Source organism: Labrus mixtus, chromosome 19, assembly GCF_963584025.1.
Source record: "Labrus mixtus chromosome 19, fLabMix1.1, whole genome shotgun sequence".
NCBI classification, from domain to species: Eukaryota; Metazoa; Chordata; class Actinopteri; order Labriformes; family Labridae; genus Labrus; species Labrus mixtus.
The window spans coordinates 11,075,475-11,089,147 of NC_083630.1; the positions used below are offsets into that span (position 1 = coordinate 11,075,475).

A 13,673-nucleotide genomic window follows, 5' to 3' on the forward strand; every position below is an offset into this window, starting at 1 on the left:
TTTTTTCATGTACATAAATGAACCATAATGTATAAATGTAATATGACTGCCTCATATATTTAACCATGCAAAGTCTGTCATGTGTTTTCATTAAGTTTTAATTTCCTGTTTTCATTGGTAAACTTTGCTTGTGATGTTTTTTCATGGAGTCCTATCAAATAATAATGAGTATAAATAATAATAACAACTAAAAAACGATGAGTCAAATCTCGCCCTCTACTTCACCTGTACAACATGGAGCAATGAAGAGAGCAACCCTCCATCCTTTTGACACATCCTACCTGTGTGAGGGAGGTTTTTCTGCAGTTGTCTCAGTCAACACAAAATACATGTGGAAGTTGGAGTCTGAAAATGAAATGAGAGTGGCAGCCTCACAGCTGCAGCCCATACTTGAGAAGATATGTAGCACAAAACAAGTCAAAGCTAGTTTATGAAATTATTGCAGGACTTAAAGTATAAATCTTAAAAGAAGATTATTTTTTTTCCAGGGAGTTGTTCATCTTGGCAGTGTGATGAGTTTATATCGATATACAGCATGTGTATTTCAATCAGGAGAGACTTAAGTAAGAGTTCATAATTATTTATTTAACAGTTTAAGAAAAGATAATTTTGCAATGTCTTTAGCGATTAATGACTTCATCCACTCAGAGGGGTAGTGAGGCTGACAGCAGGATATGATACCCCCCCATGGAGTCCAGACACTGGTGGTGGTGGTGGTGATAGAAGAATGCAGGATGTGATTAGGAGTGGGTTTCTGAGGCTGTATCTGAACTCTGCTGAGCTGGAATGGAGGAGGAGGGTTGCAGTGATCGCACTGAATTGACAAACTGACTGCGGAAGAGAGAGATCAGATTTTAAATTTGACAGCAGCAGTATGATTGGTTGAGAAAGGTTGTGGCAGAATCTGGTGGGATTATCACGAAAAGAGTAAACGCCTATAATCAACTGATCACCAGAGCAGGAATTCATATTAATACAAAATCATTCTGAATGTAGAAACAAAAGCATAAACATGTTCTCCATAAATTTCCTCAAGTTTTCACTTTACTTTAGTGTTTTCAACACTTAGCAGAATGCAAAGTGGAGGAGGCTAATTGTCGACTGCAGTATGTTCATAAATGTCATCTTTAAAAGCCTTACACATAAAGGTTGTGAAAACATTTTTAAGTTATATGCTCAAAAATATTACAGTCTTTATTTTAGAACAAATTGCACACAATTATGCACATACCTGCACATCCTGCAGCCAGTCTAAGGCTGTTTTCTCAACTTTTTTTTTACCACCCATTGGCTGTGAAGTACGACATCATAAAGAGAGCCTTTGCTTTCTGCAGAAAAAAATGGTCAAAGTTTCTAGCTAGCTACTTTTCTTTTGTTAGATCAATTTAAACAGGATTATGCAAACAGCAGCAACTCACTGAGGGACAATGTTTATATGGGTGAAGAAAGTAATTGGATTTGTAGGGAGGAATTAAATTACCGCAACATTAAAGGTAAATAAATAAAGCCACAGCGATGTTCATTCACATCTGGCCATTAACTTGGTAATAGCGAACATTTAATTATTCTTAAATTTCATGACTTGTTCTATAATTTTTTATCAATAATTGTTCATTGTTTCCTCTTTTTTATGTCATGTACTGTCCTTGTGTTCCTGATTTCCTAGTGTGTATTTTTACTGTCTATCCTGCGTTTGGTTGTTGGTGTTTCCTGATTTATTTTGTAGTACATGCCCCAGTGTTTCATGTCTACTTTTACAACCTGCCATTATGATAGTGTGTGCCCTGCCCTCATGGTGTTCACCTGTGTCCTGTTGGTCACACCTTTCTTGATTAACTCGCTGTGTATTTAGTCGCTGTGTTTCTGCTCAACCGTGTCAGTCTGTCGTCAAAACTTCCCCGTCTCTCCTTTTCTGTGAGCTCTTGTGTTATTTTCTCCCCCGTGTTTGGGCTTTGAAAGAAAAAAAATACGCTTTTGGTTAAATTAGCCTTTTGTTAAATAAATGATTTATGTTCAGAGCACAAGTCGTCGTTAAGTTGTAAAACTGTGACATTAAAGTGAAGGCAAGCTAACAGCACAGCATCAAATCACAGTTAATATCTGAATTCAGCCTTACATCGTTTATCTTGGGACAGCAATCAATAATGTTATAAGCTTTTTGTTGTACTTTAAGTATCAAGAAATGAACACTTCAGAACTGTATTCACATCAAACATAAATTATCAGTACGATATGTAAGCTCGGTTGGGGTTATTTTTCATTTGTAGTTTAATATTTGAAGCAGATAAGCCCAAATTAGAAATATGTCATGCTCAGTATCTCAGAACTGCAATAGACTGAGATAAACTCTTCTAATTTCAAGCTGAGAGATTGTCAGTGCTTAGAGTTTTCATGCTTCGCTGTCTGTCTTGGTATTATGACATGTTAGCTAACACACTCCTGGAGTTGATGCAAATGAGGCTTTTTGTGTTACGGGCACTTTAACTAAACACTACTGGACTGTGTGGGATTTGTTTCCAAATGCAGCTTTACGAAGTAAACTTGTTGCAAGTGCAGTGTGGGTCCCCCTGTTTTCCATTAATTATAATCCTGTCAACGCTGTTCCATATGTGAGCCTCGCTGGCGTCTCTGTGAGCCTCGACAGTATATACAGCCGCGGCTGGCACGATGCTACAACTGAGGGAAGTGTGGGCCGGATACGCTCCCCTTCACTGGCAGGCAAAGGCTGCATTATGCTAATGCAACAACCAGAGGAAAAAGAGAGAGGGAAGAAGAGTGAACAAAAAAGAGAGTGTGAAGAAGAGACGAGTGCGAGTAGGAAGAGAGGGAGGGAGAGAGAGAGAGAGCGGTGGTGTGAAAGTGAGCGAGAGGAGGCTGCACAGTCTATACATGCGGGGGCGAACATGTTGTCATCTCCTGCATTTAAATGCCCCCCTCTCGCTCTGCTCCACACGTCATTTAAATTGGGTCAGACAAGTGTTGGAGAACCAGTTCGAACACATTTGCAAAGACAGAGAACCCCTCTCAGAGAGATGCAGACCAAAGGGATGAGCCATTTTGTGGCTAAGGCTAAAAAAACAATGTTGTTTGTTTTTCTTTATCTAACAGTTGGTTTCTTTTCCAAAAGCACAACATACACATTTTCCTTCCACTTTCATTTTGACCTCTGCACACCCAACCCACTCTTGCTGATGAAGCCATACTGCAGAAGTGAATAGACTTGGAATTTAATAAAGGCACCATCAGGCACAGCCAGTCACAGATTGCTACTGTAAGTACCTTCATGAAATGCCTTTTTATATTCCACCTTTTTTTTCCCCCCAGAGATTAAAGCAGGGGAGCATTTTATGGCGCTATCTAACGTAGGCTTAATGGCATGGCATATAGAAAGGAGAATGCAAAGTGAGCACAGTGTGAGATATATGTCAATGCACACTGTGGAGGTAAATGAGAAAGCCGCGATGGTAAGCATAATCTCAGCAGAAATAAAAATAAAAAAAAAGTTTCAACTCACAAACACAAAAAGAGAGAATTGTGGTTTCAAAGCGTCAGTGTTTTTCTGCTGCCTAAAGAAATGCCCACTTTGTTCTGTCTGCCGGTTCATTGCTTTCAAAACGTATTCAATCTCAAAGAGTCATTCGCATATTCAATTTTGTGATACAGATCTGACCATTCTGTGTCGCATTTTAAATACTTTGGTGAAAATATGAGAGAATATGTTTGAAGGCAGCCCGAGGCGGGAGAAAAGTAAGCTGCTTAGGACCACCGAGTGAGTAAATCACCGCTAAAATGCCCTTTTGTTCATTTATTTTTGTCACAGTTTAATTGTTTTGGTAGTTATACGAGTCTGAGTCCTTTTTTATTTGCAACTTGTAAAAAAAGATACCATTAATTTATAAAAAAAAACTCTCAAGTCAAGGTCACCTCCTTAACACCTTTATCTTCAAACTTACTAAACCTATCATCCATTATCTATACCACTTATTCCCGTACGGGGTCGCGGGGGGCTGGAGCTGATCCCAGCTGTCATTGGGTGAGACGCGGGGGTACACCATGGACTGTTCACCAGCCAATCACAGGGCTGACATATAGAGACAGACAACCAGCCACACTCACATTCACACCTACGGACAATTTAGAGTCACCAGTTAACCTATCGATCATGTCTTTGGACTGTGGGAGTAAGAATGAGTAGCCGGAGAGAACCCACACATGCACGGGGAGAACATGCAGACTCCACACAGAGAGGCTCCTGTCAGACGGGGATTCAAACCAGGAACCTCCTTGCTGCACTACTGTACAGCATACCTAGAATAAAGCTTGATGTATTTGTTTTAAACCATAAGGGATGATGTACGTTGAACTGGTTGTTTCAAGCAGAATGGATCACCACCAGTTTGAGCAGGAACCAGATGTAGAGCCGGATCTTATCTAACCCCGGTCTTATCTAACCCCGAAGATGTTCCTCCACCTAATCAAATCAAACTGTTAAGCTGTTATAAGCTCATGTTTAACTTAAAGTATCCATGAGGATGAAGAAGGACAAACTGAACAAAAAGGCAAAAAATGCAGAGAAACCAGATGGATGTTTTCTGCCTCGTCAGGGTCTGCTGACTTTTCTTTTTTATACCGGTCTGTCAATACTCTTGTATCCAACGACATGTTCCATTTGGTGTGAACTCCGTAGACATTTTCACAAATGCACTATATTTTCTAGAAATCTTAAGGCCGGCTACCCCTTGCTTATTTACACATGCACCCTATGCACAATGGGCTATCCCTGTTGGACGGGAAGGGGGGAGGGTCTCGTAATGTAAAAAGAACAACAAAGACATTTCAGACGAAACAACAGGATGCAACCCTATGATGACAATTTAGACCGTTTTGTAGATGCAAGTGAGGCATTTACGTCCCTTCAGGGTAGCATCAGCAGTGGGTTTGGGTTTGGGTGAGTGTGAACTTTGGAGGTTGTTGGAGGTAGTGAGAGGAATGGTGATCTCTTGGACCCTGAAAGGCCTGTGACCTGCCTGCTCTTTCATCTAAAGTCCTCATTTAACCAATATAACTGCTTTTTTTTTTCCCCTTGAGTGCACTTACATTTTAAAATTAAGACTCAAAATTGAAATGGGACTGTTGCAGTGAATCTGCACTGACAGTCAGTGAAGACGAGGCACTCTGCTGTAGCTCAATCTGTGATTTCAATACATTAGTCGACCGTTGTTTTCATAAAATCCCTGCTTCATGTTTATCTTTTGCCTTACGTGTTGACTTCTCACATTTTATTGGTACATTTGTGTCATATCGCTGCTCACTACACCTGATACTCTGCACTGTGCTGTTCTTCTGCAACGCTTTGTTTACCATTATCCCTGGTTTGGTGCTGTCTGAGCTGATGGATGCATCCTGCAGGAGGCCCGCTCTCGCTAACAGCCAGCACATCGACAAACACCACTGTCTCTTAAAACAAGGACAGTTTGATTGATTCATTTCCGTGTCGTTTCCTTCATTTGTAATTACTCTTGTATTTTTACGTCATTACCACAACCTGCTCTCCCACAGGCTGATGGATAATACATCTCTATCTTCTCTCTCACCTGACTTTATTGCAACTTCGTAATACAAACTCACTGGGTTTATTGCTCTTCGGTTAACAAGGCCTTTTTATTAAAGACCATCTCCACTCTTTGTCAGTTATACAAGTAACAGGAACATGTGTTACAGTGTGTTAGCTCTAAATGGAACCATTATGCTATTCTGTATTTACTGTATCTATGCTGAAGCAATATGTCTTTGATTTTATGGACTTTCCTCTCAATACAATAAAACAAATGACACCCTTTAAATAACTGTTTTGAAAGATTAAGCGGGGAAAAGACAAATACATTATATGATAAGTAAAACTCACATGGCCTAACTGTAGTACGAAACGACCTCCAATAGATCCTGCAAAGTTTTTTTTTTCCTAGATTGGACTGGCCCTTCCTTTTTTCCTGACCCAATATGTCCAAAAGTCGGAAAGAGACTCTGACGGGACTATGATCCAAACCAGTTGATAGAAACGACCGTTTTCACATTTCCTTTTTGAGACAGTAAAAGTCAAGATCAAATTCGCTTGACAGTTGAGTGGAAACAGGACCAAAGTCAATCCTTGGAAAAGTACAAATCTCTTTCATCTTTTTCAATCTCTTGGTTCAGTGTTGCCATTTCTTCCATCTTCCATCTTCCCCCCTAATCCATTTCTCCCTTTTAAGGTATTCCTGCGGTCCATCCACCTCATTCCCACTGGGTCCATGCCTTAGGAAGATGAATGAGCCGCATCTGATGTACAATCCTGCAGGTGAGAGCACAGCCAAGAAAACTCTGACTTTGCTGAATGAGAATCTAACGGATCGTAGGCCAATGAACAGAGAATGCCAGGCTTTTGCTGCACTCTGTCGATGTAGAGGAGAGGGGGGAAATCATCACTCCTAAATCTGCCGTGGCCTTAAAGACTGATGTTCACCTTTCTGTCATTTATTCTACACGACCTGTTAGCACGGACAAGGTCAATCTGGCTTGTCAGCCCCCCCTCCTGTCTCTCGATTGCTATCTTGGCCCCTTCAGGATCCTAGAGTGGTTGGATGACAGCCTGTGCCACCAATTCAGCCTGCACCTGTGACTTCATCGTGTTCGTCTGCATGTGTGTTTGTGTGGCTCTGGGTGATGAAGCAGGGGAAACTTTCATGTGCGTGTGGGTGTGCTGAAGTGCGTAATTGCCAGGCACAAAAGGCCACTAATTTCTTCACTTAGACAACCACTTGCTCAGCCCAGCAGCTTCTCAAAGTGCCCCGCGGTTTTCAGTTTGACCTACAACTCTCCAGTCAATGTCTCCCAGCCTCCCGGTCCTTTCTGCTTTTGAATAATTACAGACTTCATTCTCACTGGTGTATTTAATCGCTTAATCCTTCCATTTATTTGAGGATTCAACTTCCAAAGACAGTAGAAGAATTAAAAGCATTTTGTTAAACACTGAGCCACGATTGCTCATACTAGGCCTAGGCATTCTGGAGGACATGATGTTGTCATTCAGCCAGTGGACTGGGGAGCTGGTCTGGCAGTGTTAGCTGTCAGAGCAAGGATGTGCTCAGATGGCAGTAAATCCCACCAAATCCTGGTGCCCTCTGTCAATTATGAGCCATAATCCCTTTCTTTTCTGAGAGTCAAATGGGCTCTGGGCACAGCTCACACACTGGAGCGCTGGGCCCAGGCACTGGTTACCATTGCAAAGACAGGTGGTGATGGGGAGAAACAGCAGGTGATGGGGAGAAACAGCAATTACCTTAACTACCATTAGGTAAATTATCTTGACCTGCCATTGCCCCAGCAGCTACATGAAAGTCAATGAACTATACAAACTAATTTTGAGTTAAAGGTATAATATGCAACATTTTTAACACTTATATAGATGATATAATTTATATTACAAAATATATAATTGAGCAATGACTTCCTAAAAAAATTACTGAAGTCAAACTCCCTCTGGGTTTGTTGTTCTCAGCTCTGTTTTCCACAATGTTAAGACCATCACTTCCTTCAGCTTGTTGTAGAGCTCAAACATGTTTCATACATGTTTTTTTTTTTTGTGTGTGAACTTCTCCCTCTCCAACCTTTAGCTCTGCCACCACATGGGGAAAAAGAGAAAGCCCCGCCCACTTTGTTAGTAGAGGCATAATGGCCATAATCATTGCGAGAGTACAACTGAAGGAGATCCATCAGACTTTCCAAAGCACAGAAGACTTTGTTATTAAATACATTAAAGAAGAAGGAAACAAATCTAATTTGGACAGCGTATCAGGATGAAGATCAGTCCTGCAGACAGCTTCCCACTGTAGGAATACTAAGCAAGGGGTGGGGGCAGTTGAGGCGGTGAGCTGAAGTAGTTTGTTTTGGTCCAAAACCTTTAAAGCTCCTGTGGAGAGTTTTTCACTGGTTCTGAAACAAGCTGAAAAAAACACTGACACCTCTATGAGACCTTCAAAAGCAAAAAAGGACATTATTATTAACGAGATAAACTACTTCTAAACAGTATTTTTCTATGCCTGAAACTGCTGCCGCCTGTAGGTGTCAGATAAATTGATTTTGAGCATGCAGCCGAAACATCCTTTTTTTTCTACCAAGGCAAAGATGTGTTGCTGTCAAAAGACACAGTAACTACAAAAAAAATACAGTTACTATGTAAAAAAAACAAAATAAATTTGACAGACTTCAGAGGACCCAATTATTAGCTTAGTCCAAACCTGGACAAACACCTTTTTCATGTTCTCACACGCTAGATGTTGATCGTTAATTCAAAAAGACAGACTTCACTGCCATTTAATACCTTTTGAGATCGACTGTAACAAGCCAGGTGTAATTGTCTTCAATCAGTGTTGTACCATACTTGTGCGTCTGTGGCTAAATGGTATCAAATCCCTGTGGTCTGGCTGCAACATCCACTTAAAAACATTGCATAGCCTTTCACATGAATTTGGCCATTTGGAAGAAGGCATCATTCTTCACTTTAGTCTGCAACACCAATAAGAATATATTAATATAAAATATAAGTAAAATGTTAAATGGACTTGAGCTTGTATAGCGCTTTTCTAGTCTTCTGACTACCTAAAGCACTTTTACACTGCAGGTCACACCGACCCATTCACACCCATTCACACACTGATGGCAGAGGTTGCTATGTAAAGTGTGCATCTGAAGTAACTAATCCCATTCAAACACATTCATACTCCACCGACGAAACAATAGGAGCAATTCAGGGTTAAGTGTCTTGCTCAAGGACACATTGGACATGTGGCTGCAGGAGCTGGGGATCGAACCCTCAACCTTTCGGTTGAGAGACGACAGCCGTTTTCTTTTGGTACTACATTTTGTCAGTCTTTGACGATAATCCCATGCATACCGTGAACTGTTGTAGTTCTCGATCTATGTTTCGGCTGGCTATTAATGGTAAAGAAAATAAATACAATTTATACAGAAATGTAATAATATGACAGCAATGACAATGTGCCATTCACTACGGGGGCAAGAGGATACTTAAATTAACCACAGTGTTCAAGACAATAGCTTCTGTGAAGGAGAGAGAGAGAGGGATTGTAGCTGTTTTGGCAGTCTCTTTATTAATGTTTAAGTTGCTGTCTGGCCTTATGTGCTTTAAAAAAATCTCTTCAGGAAAATTATAATTAAATATTAAATTTGGAGTCGTGAGGGTGTAATGTTTTGAAGTGTTGAAGTCTGAGGCCAATTTAACTCCACAGAATAAGGTGACATATGATGAAGGTCAGCTCTTTTCTTCAAACAACCATGAAAAACTCAAGCATGCACCAATCTTTGAAATCTTTAGAAAGGAGATTTTAGTTTAAGTCCGAGCTGCTTAGAGCCCTTTCAGAACCAAGTTCTGATCAGCACAGGTGCACTCAGGTAGGTCTGGCAGTTAATGCAGTTTTAATATTCCAAAACATATGTGTTTGATTTTATTTTGGGGGGTCTTTTTAAATACATCAAGTTTTTCTTGCTGTTGCCCAGTTTGCAAAGCAATACATATCTAAACTTCCAAGCAGGTACCCAATTGGCCTCGCCCAACTGTGAGCGTTCTGACTGCCATCTATTGTAGATAATGCAAGACAATTTACAAAAACCCACACGATCCCTTTAGGGACAGGCAGTAGTTATTGATAAATGTCAAACCTGGCTTCCAGCATTAGACAGTGTGTGAACCCTAGATTTTTAATGTTGAAAGCAATAGTGTGACATACATCCATCACCCCAACCTCCATTCTGTTACTTTGGCAATGAACACTACCAATGAAAGTAAATCACCATGAGTAGATGCATATATGGAGGACAGCACTGACCTGGGTTACTTTCTGCCATTACTCATGTTGAATGCAAAAGGTTACGTGTCGTTGAAATAGGTTTAAGTCTGTGTGTTTTCCGTTTCATTACATTGAAGCATTGCACTATATATGTTTCAGTCTGGATATCATCAAATAAGCACACCTTGAGTTACAAGAAGTACAATGTTATCGGATTGCACCATATTTGGCAGCTATCTGAGAATTGCGAACATGGCTTTGAAAGAGCTCGTGTACAATGCAGCTGTGTTAAAATTCACCCAATACATGTCACAGATGTTTTCTATTTTATGTTGAATGGGAGAATCTATATGCATTTTTATACATTCTTTTTTTGCATTCAAATGTCCCATCCAGCAAGTTTTTCAAAATAAAATGGCAAAATTAAAGCCTGCATCATAATTCATCCATCATCATGCATCAGGCCCATATAAAGCAGCAAAACATAGGCTTGGGGAACTCATTACAAGGGTTCGGATGTAGCAATTACCAGTATATTTGGAAGCAGCTGAATGTTTGGCAGCACTTTGAGTCCAAGACAAATTTCCCCAAGGGGACAATAAAGTGTATCGTATCGTATATTTATAACATGACCAATTGGGTGACGCCAAAACAGTTGAGCCCATGATCAAAAACGAAACAACAAAATACATGCTGCTATTTTGTCAAGGATGCCAATATGGGTCTTATTCAAGCTACATAATGTCAGGAAATCCATTGCAAAAATTAAAATGGTTTGCAATCTCACTGCTCAGAAGTAGTTTGTGTGTTTGATTCTTTGTGAGAGGAGACCATAATTGTTTTAGAATTAGAACATTTTTTGTAAGCCTTTTGGAACGTTGTTTTTTCACACTAAGAAATTCTGCTGTCTCATCACTCGTTTCTGTTGGCTGTTGTGTTTATTAAACCCAATGACATCTGATTTTGTATGAGCTCGAAGGTCAACAGGACATATTAGTAGAAGGAGAAATATTTGGTAATTTCATTGGCATCAGAAGACTTCGACTTATTGTGCATATTTAACAAGCTAAAAGGCAACTTGTCTCCTTTTTCATTGCTATTTTGTATCTGTATCTACTAGGTTACAGCAGAGATTTGCCATTAAAAAAGCAGAGGATATGGAGCATTATAATCTAAGGTGTGAAGGTAGAGCACAAGGTCATCAGAAGGGTTACAAAGGGAAGTTATTTATGAAGAGAAGCAAGTGGAGCACACCAGCTAAGAGAGTGATAGAAGTGAGCAGTCAGGTCATTGTGAATTCATATAATATGAATACCAAATACCGCTGTGTCCAAACATGAGACTTAAGAAATTAAATTTAATAATTCATGCAAACGGCTGTGACTCTACATGATTTATTTGGCATACTCCACTCTGTCTGAATTAGCCATAAAGAGTGATATAACATTTGCAGGCGCTGCACAAATGATATGTAGGTTGTATGTTCTGTCATAACAGAAGTAATTCATCTTCTGCAGCTAATTGAGTCAGGCTTGACTTGGGAGGGTCAGTATCTTTCTTTCTGCAGGGAATTCATCTCTTAATGTAGTACACAGCGTGTGCTGGTGTCGTAAAATATGGACCAATACAGTCTCAGTTTTACAACTCTACAAGATCCACACTATATTTATACCCACAGTGTTTACAGCCAGAGGCTCCCAGACTTGTACTTACAAGCTGAACTCTTTATGCTTTTATAATCTTCTACCATGCTGATCAACTCTTACCAAATGGTATTAATTTTCTTAATTCAGAGCTATTAGTATTATGGCTGCCCATAAGCAGTGTAATACAGTGGTTGTGCCAATGTATATTTAGAATATCATCCCCCTAAGTAGTCCAAAGAGTGAAGTGGGTATGGTTACACTAATGCCTTAGTATTGTCAGCTGTCCTGTTGTCGGAGCCGTGTTTACATCATGTTAACAAGGCTGTTTTAGTCAAGGACTAGAGAAAAGAAGAATAACACAGCCTACTCATTCCTTTTTTAGGATGTCACGTAAGTGTCTTTAAGTCACAGTCATTCCTTGTCAATTTATGTGCAATATGAAGCGTTGAGTTTACCAAAGTGTGCTAACATTAGCCTGCTAACAACAATTCAGGCCACAGGTTATTGCAGCTCCACTTAATGGTTCTTAAATATGGTGTGTTCTAATTGATGACTCCTTCATGTGAACGCGAGTGGAGAGGGGGGTTGGAGGTGTGTCTCTGGAGGAGAGTGGAGGCTTCAGAACAGCGGAGATGTCGCACAAACAGCAGTTTGTTTTGGTTTAATGCTGGTGCTCAAGGATGACATCTACTGGATCAAAAAGTCACACATTCCTCCTTTAAGGGGAAAACAAAATGCATTATAAATATATTTTTAAATGATAGGCTGAGTCAAAAAAAGATTCTGCATTACTAAAAGCAAATAGAAAGGGTACACTGAGAAAATAAAGCACACATATTGAGTGGTACATGAAGCGTTTGATATAAATGTTGCTCAAGGTTCATATATTAAGAGATCTTTACATCTCTGTGAGAATAAGGAAGAGACGACAGTCGAATATTTCAGTTAATTTTCCTGACCATTTACCCTTTATAAATTCATCTCATGGCATCCGGTCTATCTACAATGGATGGCATTCATTAAGAAAAACACAAATTGATTAACTTGTTTTCTGGACATTAGGGCTTTGGATTGACATTTGTAGCCAATTCAAGTTTCCTGTCTTTCATTTGTCCATTAAATTAATTTTGCCGAAACAAATATTCAAGACAATGCACCTCTGTGTTTATAATTATTATGCTTTTCTAAGGGTATGAATTTAAAGACATAAATCATTTTTTTTCTGTCATTAATTTTCAGCTACTTCATACTATAAACATATTCAGCCATTTAATTAAAAATGTCTATTCTTTATTGTGGTTGAGTAAAAAGCTCTGACCAACTCTAGTTTACCCATCGACAAATAATTGTTTAAACTCAATATAAGATGGATGATACTGCTTTGACGGCTCTTACTAAACAGCTTGTTTGCATGTTGGTGAAATGAGACATAACATGAGACATAAGATGATAAACTAAAGCCAAACTATTGGGACATACTATTGATGTAAGTGTGATTAGGAAGGGTGGCTATTCCAATTCATAACATAGTCTTGTGAAAATAAATCAGTGGGGAAATAAGGTATTTTTTTCCAAGAGCCACTTCATGACAAAACACAAGACATGTCTTGCAAAGCAAACAGTCTGATTCTCTTTCATTTTGGTCGACAGTTGTATCTTCCCTCAGTGTAATATCCACTCAGTAGCCACTTCATTTGCAACACCTGCCTGGCAAAGCAAACAGCCTGCTCCTCCAAACATTGCATCACGTGGCTGAAGCTCAATATACCCAACGGACACAGTCAAGGGGTTCGGTTACTGTTTGACTAAAGCTCAAAATGAGCCAGATGTGTCATCTACGTGACTTTGAATGTGATGTGATTGCTGGTGCCAGACACAGGGACTTCAATGTCATGAAACTGTGGCAAAAACAGGGACTTTCATGCACTAGAGTGTTTACAGTTTGCAACAAGGGAAGTGTTGAACAAGTTAAAAGAGGGAAGATAACAGCATATCATGCCACTCAGTTACTTAGTTATCTGTAAAAAAGAATCAAAAAACACAATCAATGCTCAAACCTATTAGTGCTGATAAATGTCTCGATTCAAATGTTTTCTTTTTTGCAAAAAGTGTATATTCCTAAATTTAGATATATTTCTCATGCTCACATTATCTCTACAATACACATACTTTTTTTTAGCAT

General features: G+C 39.5%; 1 long non-coding RNA gene across 2 annotated transcripts in view; it reads left to right on the forward strand.

Moving 5' to 3' along the window:
• LOC132994366 (uncharacterized) overlaps positions 1 to 13,673 on the forward strand; it is a 100,785-nt gene that overhangs the window by 31,149 nt on the left and 55,963 nt on the right. For both annotated transcript variants that reach the window (XR_009676658.1, XR_009676659.1), the window contains exon 2: positions 6,252 to 6,337. This is a non-coding gene — a long non-coding RNA (uncharacterized LOC132994366). The remainder of the gene's footprint in view (positions 1 to 6,251; positions 6,338 to 13,673) is intronic.